The sequence below is a fragment of the Eriocheir sinensis genome, chromosome 54 (assembly GCF_024679095.1).
Source record: "Eriocheir sinensis breed Jianghai 21 chromosome 54, ASM2467909v1, whole genome shotgun sequence".
Classification (NCBI taxonomy): domain Eukaryota; kingdom Metazoa; phylum Arthropoda; class Malacostraca; order Decapoda; family Varunidae; genus Eriocheir; species Eriocheir sinensis.
Window position 1 is genome coordinate 10193162 of NC_066562.1, and position 5755 is coordinate 10198916.

The following is a 5755-nucleotide window of genomic DNA, read 5'->3' on the forward strand; positions in this document are numbered from 1 at the left end:
CACACTGGACGGCTTCACACAACAGACTCTACTTTTCTCGGCCTTACACTTGCACTGGAGCGGCCAAGTGTGACAGAGAAACACACACACACATACACAGGCGTCCGTAATGAGAAATAATGAATGAACGATGAGGGGAATGGTGTAATAATGTATGATAGGTGAATTAATACAGAATCGAGACATTGATTTTGTACGTAAGGAAGATTGTCGGTACAAAACAAGTAAAGATGGGGAGATAGTGGATGAATGATGATAAAAACTGAGTGATGAAGATGATATGTGAATTAATACAGGAATGAAACTAAATTTGTACGTAAAGACTGCCGGTAAAAAACAAAAAAAAAACAAAAAATAGAAACAAATGAAGATGAGTACAATAAAAAGATGAATAATACGACCGTGAATGAATGAAGGCAAACAGTTTGTATATATGTATAAAACTTTCGGTATAAAAAATGAAGATGAGAACATTTCAAAAAGATGAATAACAAACATATGAATGAACACAGGCATGGAAGACTTGGATAAAACACAAAATATAAAACGGGAATGATAAAAAAATGACAAATAAATTACAGTAAAAAAAAAAAAACAGGACAAAAAAAAAAAAAAAACATAATTCCTAACGTGAACATTCTGAGTAATTTTTCTATTTTTCTTGTGTTATATTCTTATCTTTTCTTCACAACCAATTCTTGAAGGAAACAGTTATTGAAGTTCATTATCACAAGCTGTCCTTCGTTGTTATCTTATAAATAACACACACACACACACACACACACACACACGCACTGATAAGGGAATGTTCTTAAGTTACGATAAAAAAAAATATTCACACAGCCATATTTTGATGATGACAAGACAGATTATCGCCTTTATGCGCTCCGGAAGGTACTTAACGGTGTGTTGTGTGCTCGCCAATTCGTACGCACTACGCAGTTCATGTAACCCAATTTGTACGCGGACAATGATAAAGGGCCTCAACTCGCGCCCCGAAAATAATTGTGTTTTTGAAGGACTTGTTTTTCAAGGAGGGTATATGTGCGTACTAATTGGACGTATCGTGAGCCGTCTTTACAGGTCTGGCAGAGTATTTTCCCCCTTATGTGCGTACTAACTGGAGTTGTCGGGAGAAATCTTTGCATGCTTTCTATATTTTTACGCACAGGTCTCCAGAGTAACTTTTCGCCACCCTCCCCTTACGTGCGTACTAACTGGAAAGGCGAGTACGTACGAAATGGCGAGCACACCTTTCTAAGTGGAATTGCACATTAACAAACATCTATACCAACGCCGCACTCCACAATACTCCACAAAACGCTAGAACAAAAGAACGAAAACAACTCGATAAAGCTAACAACCAAACTTGGCACATTTCAAGGCACTTAGTGGAGAGATATAAGGCATAATGGCACTTGGGAAACGACCCCCTTAATGGCACTTCAAACGGGACCCTTAATACTACACACGTTATGGCACACTGAATGGCAGGAATGGTGGAGTATAGAGTCGTAAGGGGGCGCCACTAAACTAAAAACACATAGAAAAGCATACTTAGATTCTACTTAGAGGCATTCGATTCTATTACAGACAAGTCGCTGCCATACTCTTTCATGGGTATAGAGGCGTAAGGAGGCGCCATTAACCTAAACACACAAACACTTAGAACTTACTTAAAAGGCATCCGATCCTACAAGTCGCTGCCGAAACTGATCCTACTACACAAAGGGGACTTAATACTCTTCCATGGCACTTTTAAAATCACAATAAGGAAACACATATGGAATTGGATCCTATTATTCACAAGTCGCTGCCGTTTCTGATCCTAATACTCAAGGGGACTTAATCCTCTTAGATGGCACTTTGAATATCACTGTCCAAACCTAGGCTGCCGTTGATCCTAATAAGGGGACTATAAGGTATTCGATCTCATATTAAAATAGTCGCTGCCGTTTCTGATCCTGATGTGCAAGGGGACTTAACACCCTTGCAACATCACTATGCAATCCAATCCTGTCCCTGAGCCTATAATGGGAATTTTATGGCGCTCAATCCTACAATTTGTCACTACCGAAACTGATTCTTTTATTTAGGGTACTCAACACCCTTACCATCACTATCTAACCTTTTGCCAGATTCTATGAAGGGGATTAAATGGCATCTGATCTTATTACAGACGAATTGCTTCCATTTCTGACCTAATCCATTCGTAACATCGCTATCTAACCCGATGCTCTCACTGATATGATACTATAAAGGGTGTTTTATGGCATTCAATCCTTTATCATGTAACCCTGACATCCTCCCTCGCTGGTGTTACTGAACCTATCACCTACGCTGCTGTGTGGGCTTAGATACCTTATCAGACGAGGGACTGTGTGTGAGTGATGGATCGCGTTGACTCTAAAAGGTGGAGGCGTGAAGGGACTGACAAGGGAACATTTAGCAAGCTTACTGCCAGGCGTTGTTTTGTTGATGTTCGAGATTTTTGTTTGTTAATTATTATGGTTATGTTAAGTTGTTTCTGATGAGTCTGTGATTATGTTAAATTTGTGTTTATTATACCGAGAATTAGTGTTTTGTCAAGGTGTTGTTTGGTTGATGTTCGAAATGTGTCTGTTAATTAGGTTTGTGATTATGCGAAGTTGTTTCTGATATGTCTGTGATTAGGTTAAGTCTGTGTTTATACCGAGAATTAGTGTTTTGTCAATTCAACGATGCTAAATAAGGTCTTCGACAGTAATATCTACCAGGTGTTGTTTTGTTGATGTTCGATATGTGTGTTTGTTAATTAGATTCATGATTATGTTAAGTTGTTTCTGATAAGTCTGTGATTATGTTAAGTTTGTGTTTATACCAAGAAGAATTAGTGAGTTTTGTTAATTCAGTGAAGCTAAATAAGGTCTTCAACAGTAATATCTTAAACAGGTCACACACTTAAGATGTTGTACTTCTGTTTGTGTTAATACTCTTGAAAAACAGTGCAAAAGTAATAACAAGATTTACCTAGAGACGTTTGTAAATGAGACGAGCTAACAGAACCACACTTAGATTTGTGTTCGTATGATTAAAAAAAAAAAAAAAATACAGAAGTAATGACAAGAATTTAGAAGTATTATCAATCATATGAAGCGAAATCAGATCTTCAGAAGCGATACTCAAACATGACCACACTTAGAATTTTGTGTTTGTATTACTATTACCAAAAAAAAGGGACAGAAGAAGCAATATCAAAAAGAATTAGTGAGTTTTATCATTTGGAGGAAACACAATCAAAACATCCCTTGATCTGAGAACTAAAAAAAAAAAAAAAAAAAAAAAAAAGATAATGTTTTATGTTTATGATACGAGAGTAATGCCAAGAGAAATTATGAGTTTAGTTAGCTGGATAAGGGATATAACATACTGCCTTATAATCTGGCATTTGAACAGGATCACGCCTAGATAGTAGTGTATATATGAATGTATGTATTTGCGTATTAAGGAAAGTCTAAGTAAGGACGGAAGGTAATGTATTGTAAGATGAGTTTGGTAAGGTAAGTCAACTAAATGTCCCCCAAAAATGTCCCAAATATGTCAAATTAACTTTAAACACTCACACAGCCATTCAGTTTTTGCATGCTTGCTTAAAAATAATTCAACACTACATTAAATACTTTAGAAGACTTATTTTTATTATTTTTTTTTTAGGGGAAGACCTCAACAAATTCACAGTTAAATAATTTCAGTACACTCCATAATCTTTTCAGTGTGCTATCTTCAAGGGTGTGTGTGTGTGTGTGTGTGTGTGTGTGTGTGTGTGTGTGTGTGTGTGTGTGTGTGTGTGTGTGTGTGTGTGTGTGTGTGTGTGTGTGTGTGTGTGTGTGTGTGTGTGTGTGTTAAGGGAAAGAAAAAGATATAACTAGATGAAGAAGGAAAGGAAAGAAGGAAAGAAAGGACGGAAGGAAAAAATAAATATAATGGAGGAAATGCTTATTTTGTGCTTGCACGTATGTATGAGTGTGTGTGTGTGTGTGTGTGTGTGTGTGTGTGTGGGTGTGGGTGTGTGTGTATGTTTAGAGTCTTACAATCCATCAGTGAAAGCATCCCCTTGTTATTAATTTCTTTGACCTTTCTTCGTATCTAACTTAAGACATTTTAGTTCAATTTTGACAACTAACTTATAATATTTTTTTCCTAAGACAACCCTTCAATGCTTAACCCAGTGAAAGCATCCCCTTGTTATTAATTTATTTGACCTTTCTTTGAACCTAACTTATGACATTTTAGTTGAATTTCGACAACTAACTTCTTATAATATTTTTTTACCTAAGACAACCCGACCTTTCTTCGTATCTAACTTAAGACATTTCAGTTAAATTTTGACATAACTAACTTCTTTTAATACTTTTTTACTTAAGACAACCCGACCTTTCTTCGTATCTAACTTAAGACATTTCAGTTCAATTTTGACACAACTAACTTCTTGTAATCTTCTTTTTTTACCTAAGATAACCTTTCAATGCTTAACCCTATGCAACCCACAGAGCAACCTCAATACACTGCCTGACGAATTACTTTTTTGTACCCAACTTATAATACTTCAGTCTGTTAATAGAACTTTTCAATGGAGTCTAGACCACCTCAGGGACAGACAGACAGGCAGCTCGACTCACTAATCTTATGCTGAGTGATAATACAAAGTTGGCAGGTATTGTGTTGATCTTTTGCATCACACGCACACACATTCATAACTCTCTCTCTCTCTCTCTCTCTCTCTCTCTCTCTCTCTCTCTCTCTCTCTCTCTCTCTCTCTTACACACACACACACACAGGGGAGGGTCTAGGGGGGAGGGTCTATGTATGGGTGTCAGGGGGGGGCAGCGACCCTATAACGGGGGGTAAAGGGGTAACTCTGATAAAGGGTTCGGAATGCAAAGGGAAGGGAATTGAAACCCTTAACATTAATGGGATGAGGGATTAGACTCCATTTCAAAGGGGTTTCAGAATCGCACCCCTTAAATTAATAGGGTTTAGGGGAGGGGGAGAGGGGGAATGGGGCGCCTTAGGTAATGGGAGGGAAGGGAAAGGGGGGTGTTAATGGGTGATAGTCATGTGGGGGGGCGCCTTAGGTAATGGGGGCGAGGAATACGGGGGTGGTAAGGGGGAGGATCATTTTTAAGGGGAAGTGAGTAAGGGGTGGCAGGGGTGTTGGGGACGGGGAGGGCACACTAATGGTAAAGGGAAGGGGGGTAAGGGGAGCGCCGTATTTGCTAAGGGGAAAGGAGGACTAAGGGGGAAGTGCTAAGGGAAGCGGGGAATGGAAAGGGGTGAAAAGGGAAGCTAAGGGTGTATAACGGGCTAAGGGTCTGAATACGTGTAAGGATTTCTAAGGGTAGCGGAAAAGGGTGATGGGGGGCTTCATTATGGAATTCTAAGGGTAGCGGAAAAGGGTGATGGGAGGCTTCATTATGGAATTCTAAGGGTGAAGAAAGGGTGGAGGGCGGGGTCTAAGGGTAAAAGAGTAGTAACATGGCTAAGAGTTTAAATATAAGGGCTTCTAAGGGTGAATGAAGAGGTAGTGACGTGACTAAGGGTCTGAGTAAAAGGGGTAAAAAGCGTGAAAAAAGGGCATATAAGGGGGAGGTAAGGGTGGAGAAAGGGGGGATTAAGGGTAGAGGGAGTGAGGGTTGTGACATGGCTAAGGGTGAGGGGAAAGGGGAGTAAAGGAGTATACGGGAGTATATAAGAGCGGGACGAGAAGGGAGATTAA

The 5755-nt window shown here is 39.1% G+C and overlaps 1 long non-coding RNA gene across 1 annotated transcript; it reads right to left on the reverse strand.

Moving 5' to 3' along the window:
- Positions 1 to 326: 326 nt before the first annotated feature.
- LOC126983758 (uncharacterized) lies at positions 327 to 5706 on the reverse strand. The gene is made up of 2 exons (XR_007736225.1): positions 4414 to 5706; positions 327 to 4326 (listed from the first exon to the last, which is right to left on the reverse strand). It is a non-coding gene; the product is annotated as an uncharacterized LOC126983758 (long non-coding RNA).
- Positions 5707 to 5755: the final 49 nt, after the last annotated feature.